Raw genomic sequence first — 27308 nt, 5'->3', positions numbered from 1 at the left:
TGAAATGTTTCTCCAAGCTTCACGAGATTCTATTCTCCGAGGGCCGCTTGAGGGCTCAGGTCTTCCAGAGGCAGGATCGGCCTGCCTGCAAGTATTTCATCAGCATCTGTAAGGTGACTTTGCAGGGTATGAAACAATAGGGGATGTGAGATTTTGAAAGGTATTTGCCTCTGCCTGTACAGCGAGTTTCAGGGGGAAAACACTTGTAGCTGACGTGTGGGTGCCTCGCAAGGTAAGTTGGCAACTGAGAAGATGTCGGAGCTTGCTGTCAGGTAGTTTTTTTGAGAGCCTCGGGTGGGGTCACGTTTGAGGAGGTCGTGCTTAGCTGCTAAGGGGTTGAGAATTCCAATCACCTCCATTCTGTTGGAAAAGAACCTTTGGGAGTTCACACCATAATACACATACCTAAATCTTGCTCTAGAAAGAAATTAAAAGAGAAGTTCTTAGATCTTTAGAAATAACTGTTTAGATCCTCATCCCTAGCAGCATCACGGGGAAACCCTAACAGAGGCTGTCACCTAATAAGCTTTTTTTAAAAAAAATGATTATTTATTTACTTAAGTGTAGTTGATTTATAATGTGTTAATTTGTACTGTACAGCAAAGTGATTTAGTTACACATATATATATAATTATTAAATATTCTTTTCCATTGTGGTTTATCACAGGATATTGAATACAGTTCCCTGTGCTATACAGTAGGACCTTGTTGTTTATCCATTCCATACATAAAAGCTTACATCTGCTACCCCCATCCTCCCACTCCATCCCTCCCCTAACCCCCCTCCCCCTTGGCAAGTACAAGTCTGTTCTCTATGTCTGTGAGTCTGTTTCTGTTTCATAGATAGGTTCACTTGTGTCATATTTTAGATTCCACACATAAGTGATGTCACATGGTGTTTGTCTTTCTCTTTCTGATTTGCTTCACGTAGTATGATAGTCTCTGGTTGCATCCATGTTGCTGCAAATGGCATTATTTCGTTCCTTTATATGGCCAAGTAGTATTCCATTGTATATATGTACCACATCTTCTTTATCCATTCATCTGTTGATGGACATTTAGATTGCTTCCATGTCATGGCTATTGTGAATAGTGGGGCTATGAACATAGGGGTGCATGTATTTTTTTGAATCAGAGTTGTGTCTGGATATATGCCCAGGATTGGGATTGCTGTTTCCTATGGTAGCTCTAATTTTAGTTTTCTGAGGACCCTCCTTACTATTCCCAATAGTGGCTGCCCCGATTTACATTCCCACCAACAGTGTAGGAGGGTTCCCTTTTCTCTGTGCTCTCTCCAGCATTTATTGTTTGTAGTTTTTTGTTTTTTTTTTTTGCGGTACGCAGGCCTCTCACTCTTGTGGCCTCTCCCGTTGCGGAGCACAGGCTCTAGATGCGCAGGCTCAGCGGCCATGGCTCATGGGCCCAGCCGCTCCGCGGCATGTGGGATCTTCCCGGACTGGGGCACGAACCCTTGTCCCCTGCATCGGCAGGCAGACTCTCAACCACTGCGCCACCAGGGAAGCCCTATTGTTTGTAGTTTTTGATGATGGCCATTCTGACTGGTGTGAGGTGATACCTCATTGTAGTTTTGATTTGCGTTTCTCTAATAATTAGTGACGTTGAGCATCTTTTCACGTGCCTGTTGGCCATCTGTATGTCTTTGGAGAAATGTCTACTTAGTAACCTGTTAAGCTTATTATTAGGGCTGCTGATATTCCCTATTCTGAGCCCTTCCTAGTGTACGTTCTGCCTTTCCTGTGGGTGCTTTTTCTAACCCTGAAGTTTGAGAGGGTTAGTCTGTTCTTTTTACATAAAATTATTGCCCACTTTGCTTTGCCAGTCAATAGCATTGGCAGAAGATAGTATATCATTGTCCAGACAAAATAACTAGCTCCCAAGTTCAACTTTTAAAAAATACTTTGAAGGAGAAGAACTAGGGAGAGCTCTTAAGTTAGGAACAATCATTCATTTCTGATTGTCGTTTTTGCTCTTACTCCTTTTGTCAGAGTGATAGGAGGTATTCTCTGGTACTCCCTTGCAGCAGTGAGAGGCTTATGGGGTGTGATGTGGGTGTGAATGTTTTCTGAGAAGGAAGGGTTAGAGCTCTTTTGCAAAGACGTCCTTCATTTTTTCCAGTGACAGCTCTGGTAGATGATTCTCACAACCCAAACAGCTAGTGTTGGTTGGACACTATTTTTATTTTAGGCCATTGTGCTTTGTCACTTTTTTTTTTTTTTGTCCTAACAGTTGAAGAAACTAGCCATAGCCACCCAATAGTTTTCTTGTCAGAAAAAGGAAAATGTTTCCATTGCCTCCCTTTTGTACAATTTGGAGAAATAACCCAAGAAGGAATGAAGTGAAATTCCTTATGAGAAGGTTTCTTATCCCTTTTGATGTGGAGAATGTAGTTACTATGTGAGTGATCATTGGGAGACTAGGAATTGTAGTTATTGTGGTGCTTTAGCCAAATATTTTCTTCTGGCTTATTGTTTTGATCATATTAGGTCTTTGGGAGCATAAATTAGGGTATAAAACGTACCACATCCTAATGTATATATATTTTTTAATGCCATCAAGCAATTAACTCAATCCAATTCCCATCAGACATAGACTGGGTATCCTACAATTCAACTCAATTCTGATACTGTCCACCTGGAAAGAGCATCAGATCTCACAGGTGAAGGGCTCAGTCCTGCAAGACTGAGCACCCCATCAACTTCAGACGCCAGTCACAGATCCAGGTTGTCACCTATGCTTCTGACCAGCCGGCTGTGGATTGGAGGTTCCCATGTCCTCTTCCTCAGGCTTGATTAATTCGCTAGGGTGGCTCATAGAACTCAGAGAAACATCTACCAGTTTGTTACAAAAGGATGTAATTCAGGAACAGAAGGAAGAGATGCATACAGCAAGGTCTGTGGGAAGGAGCTCGGAGCTTCCATGCCCTCCTGCCCTCTCCGAGTGCACCACTCTCGCCACCAACCGTGAAGCTCTCTGAACCCTGTTCTTTAGGGTTTTTAAGGAGGCTTCATTACACAGGTATGGTTGATTAAATTACCCTCCAGGCCCTCTCCCCTCCCCGGAGGTCAGGGGTAGGACTGAAAGCTCCAACCCTCTAATAACCAGGGTTGGCTCCACTGGCAACCATCTCCCATCCTTAGGGGCTTTGCAAAAGTCATTCGTTAACATAACAAAAGACACTTTAAAGCTTTCATCTCTTAGGAAATTCCCAGGGTTTTAGGAACTCTGTGCTGGAAATAGGGACAAAAAAGCAAATATATATTTCTTACCATAAATCACAATGTGACACTCCCCTCCGCTGGTTCTGGCTTACCATAAAACAACTTACAGATACCTGGAAAATGAATGCATTTTCAAGCTTAGTCTGTTTCATTCTCAACAGAATAGAACTCAGAAGAGCAGCGTGTATTTAATATGTGTGTTACAAGAGAATTGTGGTTGGCTCTGTTATCAAATGCAGTGATCTCAAAATTTTGTTGGGCTGGGGCTGGGACCCACTAAATGTGAAAATGAAATATTCTTCCATAACGAAGTGAGTTAGGATCTTGTTTTCCCCGTTAGGAGAACGATATTTCAACTCTCTCAGCACGGTTTGAAATTTAAGTTTAGACAGAAAAGGGTTTTGGTGGTGCTTTCTTTGTCGAAGAGTGCCTTGTTTTAGGACAGGAGGAATGGTGACTGGGGAGATGAAGTACTGGGCCTGGCGCTCTTGACCTTCCACCCACCCTCCGGATTGGAAACCTACCAACGCAAGTCCACGTCGCAGGCTTTCTCACAGGGAGGTTTCTAAATGCATGACGGTTTCCTCAGTGCATTTGTGTGAGAGTTGGAAGCTGAGGCAGGGACCAGGTTCCTTCTGCTGGTGCTGCTGGCAGACAGGGTCAAGGGGATGTGAGTATTTAGAGGCAGGTACAGTGGCCAGACTCGTTGTTCTGGGGCCTCAGTCCCCCTGCGTTGGCAGGAGAGGCTGTTGTGGCCGCAGCGCCGGCAGCATCCCGACACTTGGATCAAGGATACCTGCAGTGGTGTGTCCTTGCATGAAAAAGTCTAAGGGGGCCTTCTGTTCTGGCCTTCTGCCAGACCAGTGATGCTATAAGCACCTAATTCTCATATCAAGTCCCTTCCTGATTGAAATACCTGGAGTGGTTTCCGTTCTTGGCCCTGGATCCTGACTGGTTGGGCTGTTGGCACAGGGAAGCAGTGGGTGGCATGGGGACAATCCTCAATGGCAGCTCACATGTCACCATGTTTACCCACCTTCCTGGAGGCTGTTTCTGAGAGACAGAAACCCTAATTTGTGGTAAAAGTCAGGTTTATTGAGGTAAATTCATAAATAATGAAATTCACCCCTTTAAAATGCAATTTTATCACTTCTGGACTTTGATCTGTTACAACAGTTCCATGCTTTCCAAGATTCCCTTGTGTTCCTTTGTGTTTAACTCCTCCCCTAGCCCCTGGCAAGCGCTCGTCTGCTTTCTGTCCACGTAGTTTTGTCTTTTCCAGAATGCCATATAAATGGAATCACGCAGTGTGTACACGTGAGCCTGGCTTTCTTTGTTTAGCATAATGTGTGCTGTGTTAATTGTTGGAGGCAGTTATTAGGTGCCCGGACACCGACCCCTGGCCTGGAGGGAAAAGATGGAGAGTCAGTCCTGTTAATCGCTCTCCACTGGGGACCTTCAGCAGGGGGTCTTGAAGCCGTGTCCCAGGAGTACACCGTCAGCTCCCATCAACCCCTGGGTTGACTGTTTCACTAGAAAACTTTGCCTGGTGAATTGTCTGCATCGCAGTGGCAGTAATGCCATCAAGAGACCACATGACCTACACTCCCCAAATCTAGCAGGTTCAGAAGGACTTCTCATAATGTCCCTAAGTACTAAGGACTCGATCAACATATAAATTAGCCAGTGGGCTTTGGTTAGAAAACTGCAGAATTTAATTTTCAAGTAAGTGTGTCAAAATCCCCACTTCCCCAAGGGAGGGCATTGTTTTACACATAAGGGAAAGAGACAGATAGAAAGATTTAACTGAATTTTGCCTCAAGAAGAATTTTCATGCTCTTGGTTGAATTGTCATCTTTAGCACTGAACTTTTGAACCACTTAACCACATATAAAGCTGTTAGTTTTGAAATCCTCTGACATTCAGGTTGAAGCCTGACCAGTGTAATCGCAACCCATTTTGATCCTTTTTATTCTTCATCTCCGCAATACATCAATGTATAGGTAGATGTTAACTGAGCATGAAGTGTCAGGCATGGGATGGTGATAGAGTTTTTCAAGATAAGGTAATATGCTGTTTTGATCCTTTGGATAATTCTTTTTTTTTTTTTTTTTGTGGTACGCGGGCCTCTCACTGTTGTGGCCTCTCCCGTTGCGGAGCACAGGCTCTGGACGTGCAGGCTCAGCGGCCATGGCTCATGGGCCCAGCTGCTCCGCAGCATGTGGAATCTTCCCGGACCGGGGCATGAACCCGTGTCCCCTGCATTGGCAGGCAGATTCTCAACCACTGCGCCACCAGGGAAGCCCTGGATAATTCTTTTAACACGCATTTTCAACCTTACTGGTTTGTTCAAAATATTTGACATGTACTTGTTGTCAGCTGTTTGACCATGGAGTGGGTCAGCTAACACACCCCTATAATGGTTGAAAATCAATTTAGTGAATTCTGTGATAGCTCCACAAAGTTAATGGTTGCTACGTAGGAAATGTTGGCGATCACATTTGGACTTTGTAACAAGTAAGGTCGTGGGTGATATGATTAACCCCTTTCTACCCCACTCCCCACCCTGTCATTAGAGAGTTTGATTGCCTCTTCTTCCCAGATCCTGTAGGACAGATGTTTTTTCTCTTTGAGCCATGGCCTTTGAGTCACTACATCTTAGAATAGTCTTTAGGGGTCCAGTGGCCACTCTCCAAACTGGAGTGACTGACTGACTTGCCAAGAGTCACAGAACTGGCCAGTGGTAAAGGCAGGATGGACATCTAGACCTCCTTTCTCCCCAGCCAGTGCCCTTCTGTATATACCACACCATCTCCTGTTTCTAGGAGGATTCTTTCAGCTGCAAATAACAGAGAACCCAACAGTTAGAAGCTCAAGCAATAACTACATTTAATTTTCTCACACAGTAAGACTTCTGCCAGTGAGTGGCCGTGGGTTTGTTGCAACCACTCCCGATGGCCTCGAAGATACAGGCTCCTGGAAAATGGTATGCAGTTCCTGAAAAAAATTAAAACTAGGACTACCATATGATCCAGCAGTTCCACTTGTGTGTATTTATCCAAAAGAATTGAAATAAGGTTCTTGAGATATTTGCACCCCAGAGTTCATTGCAGCTTTGTTCCTCGTAGCCAAGAGGTGGAAACAACCTAAATGGATGAATGAATGAAGAAAATATGGTATATGGATGATATGATGGATTGTTATTCAGCCTTAAAAAAGGAATGAACCTTTAGAAACATTATAGTAAGTGAAATAAGCCAGTCATAGAAGGACAAATACTGCATGATTCCACTTATAGGAAGTATCTAAAGTCGTCAAACTGATAGAAACAGGAAGTAGAATGGTGGTGGCCGGGGCAGTGGGGAGGGGATGGGGAGTTGCTATCCAGTGAGTGGAGAGTTTCAGTTGTGCAAGATGAAGGGTTCTGGCGGTCTTCTGTGCAGCCATCTGCGTGTAGCTAGCACTACTGCTCTACGCACTTCCACATTTGTTAAGAGGGAAGATCTCATGTGCTTTTTATTACACAAAAAATCGATCACTTCTCTCTTAAAAAAAAAATAATGAAAAACCGGTTTCTTCCATTCTTCTTGCTGTTGGCTTTTCATCCCCATGCTTGTCATGGTGGCAGCATGCCAGCTACAGTCCCAAGCATCACCTGCTCACAACGTTCTTTTAGAACGTGGGATGAGATGAGAGCTCTTCCCAAGATGCTCTGTGTGGGAAGGGAAGTCCCCGGCACACTTTTCTTGTTATAACCAGAACTAGATCCCCCCCAAGACCCAGCAACTGGGTTTCCATGACTGCTTTAGAGTTACCACAGTCACCCTCCATGGCTTTGGAGGAGGGTGCTAAATCACAGGGGTCTCGAGTCCTGGGGGGACCCACATTGGGTCCCCATTAGCCTTGGGGAGTAACAGAGAGTGTGGCTGGACCCCCATACCTGCCCCAAGCAGGTTTTCTTCCTGCAGTGCTCATCTTCAGTTTCCATAGGACTTTTCTAGTGGGGAGGGATAAATTGGGGAGATTGGGATTGACACATACACACTACTATATCTAAGATAGGTAACTATTAAGGACCTACTGTATAGTACAGGGAACTCTACCCAATACTCTGTAAAGACCTATGTGGGAAAAGAATCTAAGAAAGAGTAGGTGTGTGTATATGTATAACTGATTCACTTTTCTGTACAGCAGAAAGTAGCACAACATTGTAAATCAACTGTACTCCAATAAAAATTCAAAAGAATTACAGATTCCCAGATCCCAACCCAGGAAAGAAAAGACTTTTCTAGCCCGACTGTTTCATCTCATAGGCCAAATTTTTTGAGTGTAGACCTCTCTCTGATCCCTCATTGAAGACTCCAAAATATTTAGGAAAGCACCGTGGGCATAGTAGACACTCTGTAAATATGTGATGAATGAATGAATGTGAATGATAAAGTCCATCTGTACTGTTCATAGCCTGAGGGCATCCTTCTCCCTGTCTTCCTGTCCCTCTCTCTTTCCTAGGGGTAAGTCTAACCTGTTGAGTGGCAGGTGAGTTATGTATGCTGCTGTGACAAGTGATTCATTGATGGCCAGTGTCCTGGACCTCCCTAGACAGAAGGCTTTCTTAATAATTAGTCCATTTCTGGTCATTGACCTCGACCTATCCAACAGGTACTAGATGGTGGTGGTGATGTGTGGAGCTCTTATTATAACCTTTTCAGAAGATCCACAGAGGGCATTCCATTTAGGTTCTAACATTATGGAGTGGGGAGTGGCTTTTAATCATCTGGGTTTTTTCTTCTCCTCTTCTGGCTGTTGGTTTGGAGAGAAAACAGTCCATCCACTGTGCAAATGTAGACGAGACACCTCCTGGCTACCAGACCCTCGAGACTTAGAAATCAGAATGATCCAGGCTGTTGCTTGTGCTTGAAAATAGACTGCTCTCTCATAAGTTTGCTCTGTGTTCCCAGTATAGTAAGATAGTAATTATTCATCTTCTCAGTTATTTGTTCATTCATGAAACATTCATTGCGCTACAATGTGATGGACATGGAATGGAGAACTCCTTAGTTTAGCAGATTTTCATAGCTCAGTACTAGGAGATGAGTCATACACTCACCTCCCTGCAAATTCATATGTTGAAGCCCTAACCCCTAATAGTACTGTATCTGATAGTTAGGGTCTTTAGGAGGCAGTTAAGGTTAAATGAGGTCTTAAGGGTGGGGCCCTAATCCAATAAGACTGTAGCCTTGGAAGGAAGAGGGAGAGAGATCTCTCTCTCACTTTCCACCCTGTGAGGACACAGCAGAAGGCAGCCGTCTGCAAACCAGGAAGAGAGCTCTCATCAGAACCCAGCCATGCTAGCCCCCTGATCCAGGACTTCCAGCCTCTAGAACTGTGAGGAAATAAACTCCTGTTGTTTAAACCACCCAGTCTATGGTATTTTTAGCCTGAGCTAAGATACTCAGCTTATTAACTCTGTGCATTTTTCACAATAGTTATTTTTTTATAACTTGAGATTAGAAGCAGGAGAAATGGTTTTTAGCCAAGTGACGTTTCCAGGTTAATTTGCCAGCACCATGGAGGTGCTGGTTGTCTGTGGCTGCAGGCCGTGGTAGTTAAGATGACCGTCTGTGGCATCTGGCATCATGGCATTTGGAGACATATTTCTGCGGTGTTCTCACAGGCTGTGATTGCTGAGAACAATCTCTCTTCCCATGGCTGAGAGCTCCTGTCTGTCAAAAAGAGCGTTTTTCTGCCCTCTTCTTAACAAATGGACAGCAAACATAGCCATCACACACAAACGTAAGCTCTGTGTGCATTTTTCAAGGGCTTCTTGAACTTGGTTTCTGGCCACATTAATGAGCTCTCAGAGGCACAGCAGTGTCGTTTCCTGTGCAGCTTTGGGGGATTCATTTCAATTTTTGCTACTTTTTTCAACGACTTGTTCTTCCCTTCATTCCTTTTCCTTTTATCGTATCCCTTTTTGTGGGTGATAATAAAGTTTTGTTTTCTTGGCTGGTGTTGCTTTTATAAGAGCGAGGTGGAGTATAGTCATAGGTCCCCGGTCACACCTGCTCAGGGGCCAGTAGGGTGTGTCTGGGGCTTCCAGTGGGTTCAACCCTAGAACAAGCCAGTCTTCGGGGAGCCTTGCAACCGTGTTGCCTCCCTTTCCTCCCCTCCCGCCAGGCCACTGTGGCTTTGTGACATAAACACCCACCAGAGTGTTGGGGACACAGCCATATTGGATTTGCCAGTTGTGAGCTGGAGCCATATGAAAAAAAATCAGCACCAGGTGGTATAATCTCTTCTATCCCGCCGCAGTCCCCAAAGGATTAAGCACTTTGAAACTGGTGAATGAAGAGGGCTTAAAGCACTGCAGTGTTTAGTATGGGGTTTCCCTCCCCCCAACCCCCTATCCTGAGTCCTCTTCTCTTTGCCCTGATACCAGTCTTTTGGCCGTAGAGGGAGAAAGTCAGATCTGAAGCACTGGCGAAGAGTTGAAGAGATTGTAGCCATGTGGTAGGATAATTTTTAGTGTCCTGTTGTTTTGGGTATTTATTCTCTTCCTATCACTGTGGCCCCAAATTTCACAACTCTGTCTGCTTTCCCCCTAGCCTGCCTCGCCCCATGGGATACTACCAGTAGAAACGAGCTCTTCACCATCTGCCCAGCTTACATTTTGATTTGCCCACAATGAATAACTCTTCTCGAGGTGATTTATATGCTGTCTCAGATGCCGTTCATTTTCCAGAGATGTGAAGTCGATGCTCAGAGATTTATGATCTTGGGGAAAGAATGTTATGGAAGAAAAGAGGAAAGTCTTTTCTCACATATACTTCGGGCTCTGCCTGAATTAATCAATGAGTTCTTGGATCCCTTTTGCAATGTGGATTGAGTTTTGTAGATGGATTGTGGGGTGCGGTGCAGGGGCTGCCTCTGTGCTATATTATAATTGTAAATTTAAAATTTTTTGGTAATGGTGATAGATGAGCAACTCAGCAGAATGGAGATGGTATGTGTATGTGTGAATGAAATTGTCTAAGTTCTGATAAAGATTTTACCCCCTCTGGATATAGGACTCAAACAACCGCCCCTCTGATACTTGAACTTACCTTACCAGCAGCTGTCTGGCTGTCCATCCTGTCCCCAGTCACCCCAGCACCAAAGCTCTCCTTGCCCCTGCAGATATTAGAGCAGCAGGGGCCAAGCAGGTAGGCTTTGTGAGGTGACAGGTGCAGTCAAGTGTCATGTGACACCCTGTCACGACCATCTTCTTTCTCCTCTGAGGACAACTCATAGCCATCACTTCCCCAAAGCCCCGGGTCCCTTTTCTCTGCCATTCACCATCTGCAGCCAGCTAATGAGACATCGGACTGTCCTATGTCATTTGTGGCTCCCTTTATTAGCTACAGTAATCCCGGCAAATGACCTCATCACAAATAAGTATAAGAAGATGGGCAGAAATACAGCCATTTGGAGGAAAAGGAAACCATAACTTTTTTGGAAATGAAATTAAACCTAACTGAGAACAGTGTATCAATCCTTAAAGCCATGGAAATGTCCTTCAGATTGCCCCAAATCTCTCTTCACATTTTCCTTGATCTCATCAGAATTGCTTTCCTTGAAAAAGAATATGTATAGAACTTGATTGTTTTATATAGTTAAAGTAATACTGCAAGAGTATCAGATCTTCCTACAGCAAATGTATAGTATTTAATCCACATTCTGAGTTTGAAAGAGCTTTGTGGGTTACTCTGGAAATGCACCTACACCATGAATGACATTCTTCTTTGGAAAATGTGTTTCGGATCCCAGATATCTTCTTTTCAATGGCTTGTGTACTAATGCAGGGCCAGTTTGTAGTTCTGTCTTAAAAAAAAAACATGTAATTTGGGGAGAAAACAACTCCTTTGGGGAGTGTGAGGTTTTCTTATAGTGACTGAAACCAATTTCCTGCACTGAAGTGAGAAAAGAAATGCAAGCAAGAGAAAGGGACTATTTTTATGTTTACATGCCTTTTAATTTCATTATGATGCATTTTTAGAGCTAAAAACCTTATTTAGAATGGGATCTTACATAGAAATTCCCAGAATGAGGAAACACCTTTCTGTTTTAGATGCTGCTCTGTGAGATCAGTGGTTCTTCACTAGGTGAGTAGAAAAGTGGGGACAGATGTCATAACAATTCCTTCCTGAGCCTCAACAGAAGACCTTTATAAGCATCAGAGTGCCCACCTCACAAAAGCAAGCTTTTTGTTTATATTTTTTTAGAACACAGATTCCTTAAAGAAGCAATCAGTAGAACATAAGATACAAAACAATAACAAAGACAGTGAGAGATCCTCTTTCAGGTAGCTTGGCTCTTGAGATGAGTAAAAAGGTGTTTCAAAGCTACAGGGGTATTTTGGAGAGGTGAGGTTAAATGATTGCATTTCTAGATCATAGGAATGAAGCTGATATTCTCTTTTTTCTCTTGGATATTCTGGTCTAGAGTAGATGTCAGTTTAAGCTGTCCCTCGATGCGGGGGTTAGAATGATGTCTCTAGGGTTCCAGCTGTGGAGGCTCACAGAGTCGGTTGGACCCCAGCTCTTGGACTTACTGTCTGTGAGAACGTGGGCATGCGAATTATCAATGGTAATGATCGTAGTAATTTCCTGATGGAAATGTGATGAGAACTCGATGAGACGGTGTATTGTCATTGTTCATCTTGGTGCCTGGCACATAGTAGGTACTCAGTAGTCAGAGTCTTATTCAAATTGTCTTTGACCTGCCTCTCTTACCCCAGTCTGTAGATAGGAAGTTGGTTGAGGAAGCCCTATGAGCATTTGTTGTTAAGCTCTTCTGGGTTCCTCACGCGAGATTCATTTCTCTTATGTAGTCTTCCAAAAGAGTATTCTGGGTGTAAATGATGACAAATGTATATATTTATATGGTGGGGCCTGATTCACAAAGGGCTTTCATTAATAACTTACTCAAACTGGGCTTCTCCAGGTAGAGCTGATTTAAGCATTATCAAGGCAGTTTTGTTGCAAGGTAGGTGTCTTGCCTGGCTTCTCTCTGAGGAAGTCCTAAAATCACCCAGCCAGCTGGCAGGGTGGGCCCAATCCAGTGGGCATCTCTAAGGCAGGCTGCCCAGGTGGGCTGATTTGCACAGCACACCCCAGCTTTGCCCACAAGAGGAAGTCTGGAGTGTAGAGACATAAAGGAAATATCAGGTAGGTTGTATTAGTTTCCTGTTGCTGCTGTAACAAATGGCCACAAACTTAGCCTAAAAGACACAAATTTATCCTCTTACAGTTCTGTAGATTACAAGTGTTACACAGGTCTCGGTGGGCTAAAATCCAGGTGTCAGCAGAACGGCGTTCCTTTCTGGAGGCTCTGGGGTGAATCCATTTCCTTGGCTTTTCCAGCTTCTGGAGGCTGCCTGCATTCCTTGGCTTGTGGCCCCTTCCTCCATCTTCAGGGCTAGGAACCTTGCATCTCTTTGACTCTGCTTCCATAGTCCTGTCTCCCTGTGATTTCTCTCTTCTGCCTTCCTCTTCCACTTTTAAGGATCCTTGTGGTTACACTGGACCCACCCAGATAATCTAGGACAGTCTCCCTACTTTAAGCTGATTAGCACCCTTAATTCTCCATTGCCATATAGCCTAACCCAGTCACCGTCCTGGGGATTAGGACCGCACATCTTTGGGCTGTTATTCAGCCTACACAGCAAGTGAGTTGGTTGGCAATCACAAAGACGTTAGATAAACCATGAAAATAAAAGTGGGATGGACCTCCGACTTGAAAGAGAGCCAGTGGTTCCATTGCTCCCTTGGAGGAAAGCAGTCAGCTCAGCTGGATGCGTTGTCGGGAGGAAAGTAACTGGCTGTGGCTTTTGTCCATAGTGAAACTTTGCCAAACTGACTTTTCCCAGCCTGCTGCTGCTCCTCACCCCTCCATCCCCTCTGCCGCCCCCAAGAGCCTCAGTATTAAGCCAGACGTGACCCATGAGGTTGTCTCTGACAGTTCACACAGTTCATATCTTGGCACTGGGAGGAGGAGGACCTGAAAAATTTTTGCAGCGTAATTGTCGTGTAACCACAGCATAGGACTGGTAGGACGTCAGAAGTGAAAGTCCACTCTTTCTTCCTTCCAGCATACCTCCTACAAGGAGCTACTGTATCTCTTCTGGGGAGTCTTTTTGCATAGCAAACATATATACTTTAAACAGTTTTTACAACAGTGGAATCACACTATAGATAATGTGGCTCTTTAATTTACAATATAGACTTTAGGTATATTGTTTGCATTCCTTTTAACAGCCACAAAGCATTCAACTCTGGGTGTATCATAACTCGTGGAATCATGTACCGTAATTTATTTAACCAGTCTCCATGAGAGACTTGTAGATAGTCCAGTTTTCTTTTACAGATAGTGCTCGACATATATTTGGCACACTAATGCACATGTGTCTTATAGGGAAACTGTCTAGCAGTGGAATTCAGGCAACATATGTGGGAATTTAAAATTTTGCAAAGTATTACCAAGTTGCCCTCCGAGATTGAGCCAAATTTATACTCTCAGCAATGTGTGAGGGCTGCTGTTTCCTGTTCTTTTGCCATTAGGAATGAATATCAAGGTCCTATTTTCTTACCAGTGCTTTTTTGTTTGTTTGTTTTGTTTTGCGGTACGCGGGCCTCTCACTGTTGTGGCCTCTCCCGTTGCGGAGCAGCAGGCTCCGGATGCGCAGGCTCAGCGGCCATGGCTCACGGGCCCAGCCGCTCCGCGGCATGTGGGATCTTCCCGGACCGGGGCACGAACCCGTGTCCCCTGCATCGGCAGGCGGACTCTCAACCACTGCGCCACCAGGGAAGCCCTTACCAGTGCTCTTTAAGAAGAAAAATGGTATCTTGTTTAATTTCTATTTTTATGATTATGAATGAAGTTGAGAATATGCTTCATGTATTTATTAGCTCTTTGTATTTCTCTTGTTTTCAATGTCTTGTTCACAGCCTTTGCACACCTTCCCATTCAGTTGGACTTTCTAATTAATGTTTTGTAAGAATTCTTTTTATATTAAGCCAATTAGTCCTTCATAGTATGAGGAAAATATTTTGTCCTCTTCTTGGGTGTACTTTCCCCATGGAGGAGCCCTTCGCTTGAATTGGTTTGAGTCAGATTCCCCTTACTTACATCCTTTCAAATGAATTTTGTGTGTTGCTGTCTAGGGCTGCCCACTGAGATGAGCCACGGTGTTGCTGTGTTTGTGGTGGCTGTTTTATGGGGAGGTATCACACTGTGGGAACATACATGAGCTGATATGTACACCCATCCTTCCTGGAAACATCATCGGCATGAATCAAGCATCCTCTCATTGAGAGCATTGGTTCTCCTACCCTCGGCTTCTCCCTCAGGCAGATGTCAAAATGTGTAGTGACTCATTCTCTGGTGGTTCTGGTTTGGACACTCTGTCTCCATCCAGGGTCTAATGTTGCTGGGTTTTAAGGCAGTTTTAATCAGGATACTTATCAAGTTGAAAAAAAAAAAAACCCCAATAGTTTTATTTCTCAAAAATGAAGTACTTAATGTCAGAAGTTAAATTGTTTTTTAGTTTTAAAGACATTGGATTATAGAATGGTAAAATATTCAGTTAAATATCACCTACCATGGGGTACTTTCAAACTCACAAGAGGGATGTGTTTCATTATCACCCTTTATAAATGGGATGAAGATTTATCGTTCAGGAACAGAGCATTTTTCAAATGTCTAGCCAGGTGACAGAAAGCCTAGCTTTGAGAGTCATCACAGGACTGCGTTATGCTGGAGAAATGGAAATTCTGTGCATCAGAATGATCTAAAAAAGGAAGAGACAGTTTAATATTTAAAAGAGTGTGGGTCCTACCTGAGACATTCATACCTTAAAATTTACTGTGCTCTTTTTGTGCTACATATGATAATCCCACAGTTTAAAAAAATATATTTTATTGAAGTATGGTTGATTTACAATGTTAATTTCTGCTGTACAGCAAAGTGATTCAGTTATACATATACATATTCTTTTCCATTATGATTTAGCATAGGATGTTGAATATAGTTCCCTGTGCTGTACAGTAGGACCTTGTTGTTTATCCATCCTGTATATCAATATAGTAGTTTGCATCTGCTAATCCCAAACTCCCAATCCTTCCCTCTCCCACCCTCCTCCCCCTTGGCAACCACAAGTCTGTTCTCTATGTCTGTGAGTCTGTTTCATAGATATGTTCATTTGTGTCATATTTTAGATTCCACATATAAGTGACATCATATGATACTTGTCTTTCTGTGTCCGACTTACTTCACTTAGTATGATCATCTCTAGGTCCATCCCTGTTGCTGCAAATGACATTATTTCATTCTTTTTTATGGTTGAGTAGTGTTCCACTAGTAGTGTTCTACCACATCTTCTTTATCCATTCATCTGTCAATGGACATTTAGGTTGTTTCCATGTCTTGGCTGTTGTAAATAGTGTTGCTGTGAACATTGGGGTGCATGTATCTTTTCGAAATATGGTTTTAAACCCACGGGTCTGATCATTAATAGTGCTCACTACACAGTGTTTTCATTACCCTGGGATGATTACAGCTGTCTCACACATTTCCCCTTGACGTTTTCATTGAATAAAGCATTTGAGGGTGGGGCAAAGCAGAGTATGATACTGTGATGGTTTTTAACGTAGAAGACATAGTAAGCCTCATCTGGATTTTATGGCCGTGAATAATATGAAAAAAAAAATTGCTGCAATTACCCTCTTAGATCCCGAGTATCAATTCCCATTTGAATAAAAGTACAGGGAAAACTTCTTTTAATATCCGCTATCACAGTGGCTAGAAAAATGGTTGCACATGATGCAAATTAAAAAGCAGAGAAGATGCCAGCTATTTGAGCCAAAATGTATTGAGTGGGATTTAGAGATTGTAGCTTTAATGGAGCCTTATTGGTGCTTCCTCATTGTAGAATTAAGAGCTGTGGTGGTTTTCTTTCTGGTTTATTTCTTTTTTCTACAAGACACTAGATAGAGCCTGTTTTCTCTGAGATGCTTTTCCCTAAGTTTGTTAGTTTTTCCTGAAATCGAGACATGATAGACAAATACCAGAGAGCTTTTAAGAGAAGTGAAGAATCTAAAATTGTCCAAGCTTGGGGTTGTTTCTAAAATTCCTAGCTTTTGATCTTCTTGTGGTACTAAATCATTGGATTTTCTGAGAGCCAGAAATTCCCAAAGGGGGTAGCAATACAGAAACTCTACCCCTTGAAGTGAAATGGCGTAGATTTCCCTGATTTTGGTCCTTGAAGGCTGGGATGCGTCTGTGTGTGTATTGATATGTGCCTGGCACACAGGAGTCCCCTGTGAATGATGTTCCTGGTGGCCTGGACAGAGCGTTATCTGCAGAACAGTTTTAATGGGCTTTGCCTTTTCCATTATTCATGATGCAATCCCTTTTTGCCTGCAAAGAACAGTAAATACCTCTTGCTTCCAATGACTTGTAAATCAAAACTATTCTGTGTGGCTTCCCTGGTGGCGCAGTGGTTGAGAATCCGCCTGCCAATGCAGGGGACGTGGGTTCGAGCCCTGGTCTGGGAAGATCCCACATGCCATGGAGCAACTAAGCTCATGCGCCACAACTACTGAGCCTGTGCTTTAGAGCCCGTGAGCCACAACTGCTGAGCCTGCATGCCACAACTACTGAAGCCCGCGCCCCTAGAGCCTACACTGCGCAACAAGAAAGCCACCACAGTTAGAAGCCCGCGCACGGCAATGAAGAGTAGCCCCCGCTTGCTGCAACTGGAGGAAGACCACGCGTAGCAATGAAGACCCAATGTAGCCCCCCACAAAAAATAAATAAATAAAAACAAAAAAAGTTTATAGCTTTCTGATCCTGTTTTTGGGCCATCAAGTGAAATTTCCAGAGCCTGGTCTAATGTTGAGAAATACAATTTCCTTCTTCAACTTATGCCTACACAAGATTTTGATAGAAGTTGTCCATTTGTCCATGTTTGACTCCCATGTCCACACTGGGCACTCAGGATTGGGTTTGGGGAATCAGAAGAGGCCAGTGACACATTTCCTGCTATGGCCTGGGATCATTAGAGCAGTGGTTTCTCAAGTGCTGGCATGCATCCCAATCACCTGGGGGGCTTGGTAACACTCAGGTTCTCCAGGGGGAGGGGAGGAGGTGGGCTGGAAGCCTACAGTGGGCGTAGAGTTTCATTTCTGCAAGATGAAAAAGTTCCAGGAATCTGTTGCCCAGCAATGTGAATAGAGTTGATACTACTGAACTGTACACTTAAAAATAGTTAAGGTGTTAGAAAAAAAAAGTAATTGAATATAAAGTGATTTGTCATAACTCATGGAACCACGCACTAAGGCCTGTACATTGCACCACATACAAATTCTATTTTGATTCAAAAATAAACATCAAAACACAAACATAACACAGGTCTGGGCCCCCGTCCCCACAAACGTAACACAGGTCGGGAAGTCTGGGATGGGGCCCAGACTTTGCTTTTCTGTCAAGTTCCCAGCGATGCTGAGGCTGCAGGTTCGGGACCATGTGTTAGGCCTGATCCCGAGCTTCCCCCTGCTCCATTCTGCATCCCTTCCTTGCTTTGCATCCTTTTTCCCTGTGCCTGCCTCTAAGTATGAGCCCATGACTGCATAATGTGTGGAAGAAGCAAGGTGGTCTAGCAATTAGCGGCATCAAGTGTAGACTCTGAAAGGACCACTAAGGGGGTGCCATCGACTTTAGTCTCCTTGTGTTTATTTTCTGAATAGAGGCATTCACCATCTGCAGAATCAGAAAAAATCTATCACCCAGCACAAAACATAAATCATTAACAACTGTGGATATAGAAAGCCAGAATTCTGTTCTTGATGCGCATCCATGGTTACAAAAGAAGCAAATCACAGGGGGACCCCCCCCCCCCCGCCGATATATCATTCTGTCGTCTTTTTGTTTCTTCGGTGAAGGTGCTTGTAAAATGGTTCATCTGTGGTTCAGTAGGAATCTTAGAGTTTTAAAATGATCTGTTCTCACTGAGCTTTTTATTGCCAAAATGTTAGGAAAAGATAGGCAAGGCAGTAACCTGTGAGCGACCCTGGCGAGGCTTCCATGTGGGGTGTTAGAGGAGGGGGAGGGATTTCCTTTGCCCCGGGATCATCAGAGCCTGCATCAGGGCATGGGTGCTCTTTCTGCAGAGAAATCACAAATGGTGGGAGGCGTGGAAATGAGTTGGGGGGACATTTAAAGTGTAGAACTTGGGACTTCCCTGGTGGCGCAGTGGTTAAGACTCCGCGCTCCCAACGCAGGGGACCTGGGTTCCATCCCTGGTCAGGAAACTAGATCCCACACGCATGCTGCAACTAAGAGTTCGCATGCTGCAACTAAGCAGCCCGCGAGCCACAACTAAGGAGCCCACAAGCCGCAACTAAGACCCAGTGCAACCGAATAAGTAAATATTAAAATAAAATAAAATAAAGTGTAGAACTTGTGCGATGATGAAAATATTTTCTTTGCCAACTGACCGATATGGTAGCCACCAGCCACCTGTGGCTGCTAAGTACTTACAGTGTGGCTGGTTAAATTGTATTTCATTTTAATTAATTTAAATAGCTACTTGTGGCTGGTGGCTACCGCGCCGGGCAGGGTAAGTCTAGGCTGCAGGAGGATTAGGTGAATAGCAGGAGGGGATGTGACCACAGGGGTCTGGGGGACGAAAGCCCGAAATGGTGGGCTGAGTGAGTGGATTGTTTTCTCTGGGCGATGGGATGAAGACTTGAAGACTTTGAACAGAGAAGCGGATGTTTTGGGAAGAACATTCTAGTGGTGCAATATGAAACAGAGCATAAGAGGAGGGGTCTGCAGCAGATGAGAATCTGGGAAGTGTTCGGATCCTATGAGATGTGCCCGAGGCCCAGCGTGTGATGGCAGAGATGGGAGAGGGAAGGGATGTGTAAGCGGGTGGGTGTCGGGGTGCTGGGGCACTGGGAAGGTGTCTGTGAAGCTGCAGGCCTCAAACCTGGGTGACAAGGAGGATGGTGAGTGAAACAGAGAAGGCGGGGTGCTGCAGGGGCCCATTGAGGTGTGCAACATGAGATGCTAACGGCTCTTTCCCACTTGAATGATGCTGCGTCTGAATCTCCTGAGCTGTCTCCTCTGTGGCTCCATTTGCTCCCTCCAGAGCTTGCTTCTTCCTTCTGAACTGCCTGCCACCGCCTTGCTGCTCCCCCATGGCTCTTGCGGTGCTCACTGTTGACCCTGCAACTGGGAGCCCACACCAGCCACTGTCCGCACAGAGGCTGCAGGCCCAGGGGGACCCAGGCCGTGTCCTACGCCGTCTGTGCTCCTCTCCTGTGCCTCACACAGAGCCTGATGGGTCTGTTTGTGCACGCTGTTCTCCCTCACGCTGAACCGTGGCTGCAGGAAGCTTCCAGAATGGTTCTCAGTACCCGTCACCCCTGCAACAGTCACATCGTGGCTTAATTAACAGGCCATTCCTTGGGGCCTGGGTTATATTCTTCAGCCCCTTAGTGATCGTCCGTAGTTGCTCACTTCCAAAGGGGAAAGCCAAGTGTGTATTTACTCATTCGAGGAATATGTCAGTGTCAAGTCCTATCTTTGTTGATAGAGACACAACAGTGAACAAAACACAGCCTGGTTCTCGTGAGCTGACCTTCTCCAGGGGACAGAGGTGATCAATCGGCATATAATACGATCAGTGCCAGGAGTGAAGGAGCAGCTGGAGGGGGGCATGATGGGGAAGGTGGGGAGGACGGTCAGGTGACACCTGAGTAGAGATCTGAGTGAAGGGAGGGAGGAAGCCATGCAGAAATCCAGGGGGAAAAGAGTGATAACAGCAGGTGCAAAGGCCCTGAGGTAGACGTGCACTTCATGTGTTCTAGGAACAGAAAGTGGCTGGCGGGGCCTGAGGAGGGTGTGGGAGGGATGCGGTGGGAAGGAAGGTAAGAGAAGCAGTGGGGCGAGATCACATGGGGTCTCCTGGGCCCCAATAAGAACTTAGATTCTGAAGGAAGTGGGGAGTGTTTTGAGCATGAGTTAGAGAGGATCTGTGTTATGACTGAAGATGACTGCTGGTTGCTGTGAGGAGACCGAGGCCATAGAGGGGGTGTGGCAGACTTGCTGGGAAGCTGTTGCAGTAAATAAGTGAGAGCTGACGGTGGCCTGTGCCAGGGAGTGGAGGTTGTGAGAGAAATTGGATTGTGGATGCAATTGGCAGGGTTTGCTGGGGGCTGTGGTGTGGGTGGAATGTGAGGAAGACTGGAGTCAGGGGTGGTGCTGAGGCTTTTGGCCAAGTGGCTGGAAAAATGAAGTTGCCATTTCCTGAGACAGAGGACCATGTATTGGAGATGTGAGTTGCAAGGTGTGTTTTGGATATATTATGTTTAATATGCCTATTAGGTAGTGTGTTAATTTTCTATTGCTGCTGTAACAAATTATCACAGACTTGTTGGTTCAAAACAGTGCAAACTGATCGTATTATAGTTCTGTTGGTCAGAAGTCCGACATAGGTCTCATGGAGCTAAAATCAAGGTTTTTCTTGGAGGCTCTAGGGGATACTCAATTTCCTTGCCTTTTCCAGCTGTCAGAGGCTGCCTACTTTCTTTGGCTTGTGGCTCCTTCCTCCATCTTCAAAGCCAGCAATGCTGCATGTCTGACCAGTTTCCATGGGTACACCTCCTCTTCTGACCACAGCCAGGAGTCTCGAGTTTTAGGGATTTCTGTGATTCTGTTGGATCCATCTGGATAACCCAGGATACTTGCCCTGATTCCAGGCTTTAATCACATCTGTAAAGCTACTTTTTCATGTAAAGTAACATATTCACAGGTTCCAGGGATTAGGACGTGGGCATGTCTGGGAGCCCATTGTTCTGCCTAATAGCTTGGGGGTGTGGATAGACAGTTGGACACACAAAGCTGGAAGTCAGGGGAGAAGGCTGAACTTGAGATATAAACTTAGAAGCCATCAGTGTACAAATGGTTTAAAGCCACGGCATCAATCACATGGGCTTTCCAAGGGAGTGAGTCTAGTCCTAAGGGCAAAGCCACATACAGTCTGGTCTGAGCCAAACCTCCCTGTCACATCACTCTGGTTGGAAGGGCCCCGCCTTTCTCCGCCGCCCTAAGTGCTGCTCCTTGGTGAGACTCAGGCCCGAGTCTGGCTCTGCACACGTCACCTTCCTTCTGGCCTTGTTTGACTTTGCATCATGTGTCCTTTTATTTTTTTTTAATTTTAAAATAACAGCTTTATTGAGATATAATTCACATGCCATGTCAATTCACCTATTTGAAGTGTGCCATCCTATGGATTTGAGGATGCTCCCAGCTATGTACCACCAGCACTACAGTCAGCTTTAGGATATTTTCATCACCCCAAAAGGAAACTTACCTCTTAGCTGTCACCTCAAATCTCCCCGTCCTTCCGTCCCCCACCAACCACTAATGTACTTTCTGTCCCTGTAGATTGGCCTGTTCTGGGCATCTCATATAAGTGGGATCATGTCATATGTGGTCTTCTGTGACTGGCTGGCCTTCTCATTTTAAATATGGATTTTGTCTTGCACGCTCCAGTTTTCCCAATTTTTCTTTAGTTTTATTCATTCAGTCCTTACAATTTTTTTTTTTAACTGAGCAGCTATTATAAAACCAGGCTTTGTGTTGGGATTCTAGAAATGAAAGCCTGAGTAAGACAGGCTTCCCATCATCACGGAGCTCTGAGGTGGGTAAGCTGACAACGCCGTGGCTGTCACTCTCCCCTCCTGAGCTCCCGGCTGGTGTTGCTGCTGGATCAGGGCATTCTTCCTCCCAGATCCTGGAGGAGGCTTCTAATCCACATTGACCCAGAGCCCTAAGCAGCCAGCCCCGATCATCAGTGTTCCTGTACCAAAAGAGAGCTGACTGTCCTGCTCTGACGGGAAGGCAGAAAGATGGGCAGTTGCATAAATACAGTTGGGTAAGTGCCGAGCTGGGCATGGACAGGGTGCTTAGGGATTCCTGGTTAGGATGGAGGCATCGCCTCTGCCCCCGTGAAGCATGGTTGAACTAAGTGTCGAATGATGAGTTGGGAACTTACCAGTCCCACCCAGGGATGGAGAAAGAAAGGTCCTCCAAAAGATCCCCGCTGGTTGAATGCAGAGACCGTGGCTTAAGACCGCATCCTTCTGTCTTCAGTGTCTCACGCGGTGCTTTGAGCTCGAGGCAGCTGGTGCAATGGTAGCTCGTTCAGGCCTGGTGACTGCTCACCCTTCAGCCCACCCCAAGGAGGTGGGGGGTCCTTTTACGTCTTAAACCAGCACTTTTCCTCTTATCAGAGGCCAGGAAGGCTAGGACGGGTCTCAGGGAATTTCTTCCCTACCTTTCCTGGGTAGCCTTGGATGACAGGCACCCCCGTCCTGTCACTCCCTGCAGACCATAGCAGGTCTCCCGAGGCCAGGGGATGGCCTGCACTGTCCGATATACTGTCCTGGCTACTGTGTGTTTGTCCCATGTGGTTCCCGGATCTGCATGTGACTCTAGGCTGAGATTTGTTGGAGGATGGATTTCTATGAATCCCTTTCTGCTGCAGCCCCAGATCCAGGAAGTGATGCTATCTCATGGTCAGGGCCATGGACTATTTGGGGGGCCTGGACCTTTGCAGCCCCAGAACCCTCGGTGTCATCATTGCTGAGGAGGGCCTGGGAGACAGCATGGGAAGCATCCTGCAGCTTCCAGAAGGATGCTGCCGGGATGGGAACGAGCACAAGCAGGGGTGATGGGCACTTCAGCTGTGGTTTCTAGATCCCCGTGGCCGCAGGTCCACCATGTGCCCATGAGGATGCTGCAGCCTCACGAGGGCAGCAGGCTTTTGCTCAGTGTTCCCTCTGCACCCACTTCCCGTGCCCTGACTTCCCCGGGCCTCTCAGCAGCCCTCCAGGGGGTGGGTGGTACCATCTCCACTTCACAGGTGAGGAGACTGCCTGCCAGGTGGAAGGTGGCAGGTTCAGGATTTATGTCCAGGGCCGTCTCTCTGCAGCCACCACGCAGAGCTCTCCCTGGATCTTTGCTGCCTTGCAGAGCTGTGGTGATGCATCCTCTTTCTTCTCCTTCTCGTGACCTTTATCCCCATCCTCAGGGGCTTCCTGTGAGTTGGGAAGCGTGACCCGTGCTGTTGGTGCCACCCAGGACTAGGGCACGGTGGGCGTGCCCCTTCACCCTGCAGAGCTTTGCTGAGCCCTCGGCCCGGCTGTGATTTCAGTGCTGGGCTGGGCTGGAAAGGGCTGGACTTCTGCTGATGGGGAAAAGGCCATAAAGCCCTGGATGCGGCGCTGGCACATTGCCTGACCCACCACGCTGGCACCCTCCCCGTGATTCCCGGTGCCCACATGCCAGGGCCAGGGGTCCTGCTGATGTGCTTCCAGAACCTCAGCTGCAAAATAATCACCTCCCTCTTTGTTTGCAGCTGCTGCTTCCTTTTTCCTTTGCGGTGCTTTCTTGCGGTTTCCTTTGCTCCTTCGCAATTCCTTTCTTTTCTGCTTTCATTTAAAATGATTTTCAAGTAGACACATGGATGCTGGAAAAGGGCTGGCGATTCTCCTCCCTCTGGATGCTTACCTCACGTGTCTTGAAGGGAACGCTTTTTAAACCTTCTTGGTGTGATGTTCCCGATGACCTTGGCTGATGACGAATGTACCCCCCCCCTCCACACCCCTCCCCAGAAGCAACTTCCTTCTGCCTTCCAGGATGTCTTTGATTTAAAATTAACCTTTCTGCAGGTCGGCCCCTTTGCTCAGGACGAGCATCTGTCCTTGCAGTCTGTGAGAGCCAAGTGTGGTAAATGTGTATGTATGTGTGGGTAGAGCCAGAAAGCCAGCACATCCACTGGGAGGCGGCAGAAGGATCATGATGGCAGTGGCAGCCAACCCAGTGCCCCCCAGATGGCAGCTGGGACGAGCAGGCTGCGTGGACATGCTTGTACTTGAACCTGTCAAGGATAAGAGCCAACTTCTCCGCCAGGTCCCCCCCACCTCGCCACAGTGGCCTCATTGTACCTACCTCCAAATGGCCAGATAAGGTCCCCTAACTAAGGGGGTGGCCTCCGAGGCCCAGTCGGTGGCCTGGCTTCGACGTGGCTCCACAGAGAGGACAGTACATGTGAGAAGCCTTCAGCTGCCGCCCTGCATCAGGGCCAAGGGCCGTCAGCCGGACCAGACACCCTCCGAAGACGTGTGGCTGACTGCAGCCCTCTGGCATGACTCGTGACCAGAGATAAGCATCCATCCGTTCCGACCGAGAGCCCTTCCACCGAGCAAGGATGGCCTACTTTTGGGGAATTAGAGAGACTCTCCTGGAGGAGAAACCCGGCCTGTGCTGAGCGTGGGGAGAACAGTAGGTCCCCAGGAGCAGCCACTGCACGTTCAGAGGACAAACGTCACGTCTGTGTCTGTCCTCGGGAGATAATTGTTCCAAGCGCGTGGTAGGGAGGGCCGTGCACTTGACAGTCACAGGGTAGACGTTTCCTATTGGGGAATGAGGGCCAGAAATTACTGGTGGAATTTGCTGGACGTCTGGCTGTCTTTGGGGGCTCCAGGCTCTGCTGATGCTTGCTGACTTGAGCCCCAAGTTGGACCGGCTCCTCGGATCCAGCTGTGCCAGTTCTCGTGACCTTGGGCTGTCAGGCGGGGCTTCTTAGGATTTACTGATAAAATGTTACTGATATGAAGATGTGCTCTGAGGACCAAGTAATGGTTGTGATAACTTGGTTAAATACACTGTGACTATTGAGATGAAAAAATGACTAGAAATTAAAGAGACAGTAATACCATTTATCATTAGAACCAAAAAAAAAATTGGTTTGGTTGTTGGTCCGTGGGTACTTGTACCTCTTAGACACTCAGACCCTCTTGCTTTTCTTCCAGTATTCACTGGATTTCCTTTTTTTTGTCCCCTTGGTCTGTCTCCGTGTACCCACCCTCCCAGTCTCTCTGACCCCCTAAGCTCTGTCCATGTTTCACGTTCCTATTTTTCCTAAAACCTCTTATTTTCTGGAAGACCAGCTTCTGTTGACTTTTATCCCCTGGTCAGCAAAAGCAGACTCGCCCTGGTGGCCGCGATTGCATGTCATTGCATGTTCTATGTAGTTGTGGGCTCGAGAAGCACGTCACGTAAGAGGACACGTCATTTCCTGGTTACTCTTCTGCCTGCTGCTGTGATACAGACATAGCTCTCATTTGAGGGTATCTGAGGGTGATGATGCTCTGGGTCTTCTCCCCCGCTGCCCACCTTTCGCTGGCCCCCAGAATACCAGAGAGTCTTCTTGACATGGCTGTGTTCCCCCCTTTTCCTGTAAGGACGATATCTGGGCTACGTTGGGTTCTTGCGTTCAATGCCAAGGTTCTTTGGGATGGCACAGCCCACCCGTGCCTCCATGCCAAGGTACCAGCGTGCAGGGAGAGATGCCAGGCTTTAAAAATGATTGAGCTGAAGTGTGTTCGCTGCCAGAGGAGAATGTTCATTCTCTAGCTGGCTTTGTATCTTGGTCCGGTAGAATTTCAGGAGGGTGGTGGCTAACATGAGCTCAGTGGATTATGTTTTTCTGCTGAAGACGTTGTTTAGTTAAGAATACCTCTTACCTGGCAGAAGATGGCTATAGGAGTCCCTCCCGATCCTTGCTGGAGGAGACCCCTCACACCTGCATGTCTGGGTTTTCAGGGCTCTTTGTGGAGCTGCTCCCCACCCAACAGTGAAAAGGCTTTTTGGAAGGCTGGGTAATGCCCAGGCCTCTCTCTAATGCCTTGAGTCTCAGGGTTCAGCCCTTTAAGACATTAGGTTAAAGAGGATGTTAGTACAATAGATCCAGCTGCTTATACTGGCCCCAGCTGTCTGAGGGCCAGGTCTCAGTTAAGAAAGAAGGAGAGATCATTGTGAAGAGAGAAGTACACCGTCTGAGGAAGGGAAAATAGGGAGTGAGGCCTGGGAAGGGGGGTTGGGGTGGATTTGGGAGCATGGGGGTGGAGTGAGGCCTCTGACAGGGAATTGAATGGACTCTAAAGATAAATGTCTGTTTCCTGGGGTTTTTTTTCCTGGAACTGACTCCAACTGTAATTAAATCACATATGTGTATTGAATAAAAGAGGTTGGAATTTCAATCTTGCTTGGAATTTGCATTTGTATTGAAGAATTAAAATTTTGTGAAGAAGAAGAGACCCTAAGAATGTTCAGTGTCTCCCCCACACCGGTGTCCCCCTTGACAAGACTGCTGGACCCACATAAACCTAACTCAAGTCACGGTGTTGCTTCTGGCTTTGGTCCTTGGCCCGTGGAGGAGCTGTCTCCTATCAGATAAGGAGTAGAGTTTGGTGGTAAGGCAGGGGCACGTCTGCAGGTGCTGGGACCGTCTTTGACTCAACCATTTCCCACCCTGAGAGCCCATCTCTCTTCCATGACCCTTCAGACCTTGAGACCCTGCAGACCTTGCGAGACCTGAGGTCAGCCCTGGACAGATACCCTTCTAAGAATCCATGGAGAGCAGGACCCTCTCTCCATAAAATGCCCAGACACACAATTTGTATATGAAATGTCAAGGGTATAGGTAGGTATCTTAACGAGTGTCCATAGGGCCCAGATTAAGAATCCTTGCTTTAGGGCCCAGGTCACTGCTGAGCTACCAGGGGTGCCCCTGGACCCCAGCTGCCAGGTGGCCTTTTCCTGTCCATCACCTTTGCTTGTCCGTCCCCCCACCATTTGCTAACAAGGCAAGAGTCACTGGATTGTTGTAGCACCCCATGTCCTGCGGTACTCATGTGGTAAGCAATACTGAGTCATAATTTTTTGTTTTTATTAAAAACCTCTTTTTTCCAAAGCCTGCTTCTCTTTACAACATATTCTAATTCCATTTTATCTTCAAGTTTGTGTACTTTTTTACGGTTCAGGCTGGCTCATTTGCAAAGCTCTCTGGGGAACGGCAGTATTTAAAGATTCTTCTTGCTTGAGTCTTAGGAACTGTCTCAGTCTTAGGAACTGTCTCAGAAAATAAGAAAAAGCCATTTCTTATTTTCAGTTTTCTTC

General features: G+C 46.2%; 1 protein-coding gene across 4 annotated transcripts in view; it reads left to right on the top strand.

The window, feature by feature from the left end:
* Window positions 1–27308, top strand: part of OSBPL10 (oxysterol binding protein like 10) — a 286331-nt gene that overhangs the window by 221152 nt on the left and 37871 nt on the right. The gene's annotated exons all lie outside the window — the stretch shown is intronic.

The sequence above is a fragment of the Monodon monoceros genome, unplaced genomic scaffold, assembly GCF_005190385.1.
Source record: "Monodon monoceros isolate NGI ecotype Baffin Bay Population unplaced genomic scaffold, NGI_Narwhal_1 Super_Scaffold_3, whole genome shotgun sequence".
Classification (NCBI taxonomy): domain Eukaryota; kingdom Metazoa; phylum Chordata; class Mammalia; order Artiodactyla; family Monodontidae; genus Monodon; species Monodon monoceros.
The sequence above is the reverse complement of the archived record's forward strand: the minus strand, read 5'-3'. Positions and strand labels throughout refer to the sequence as shown.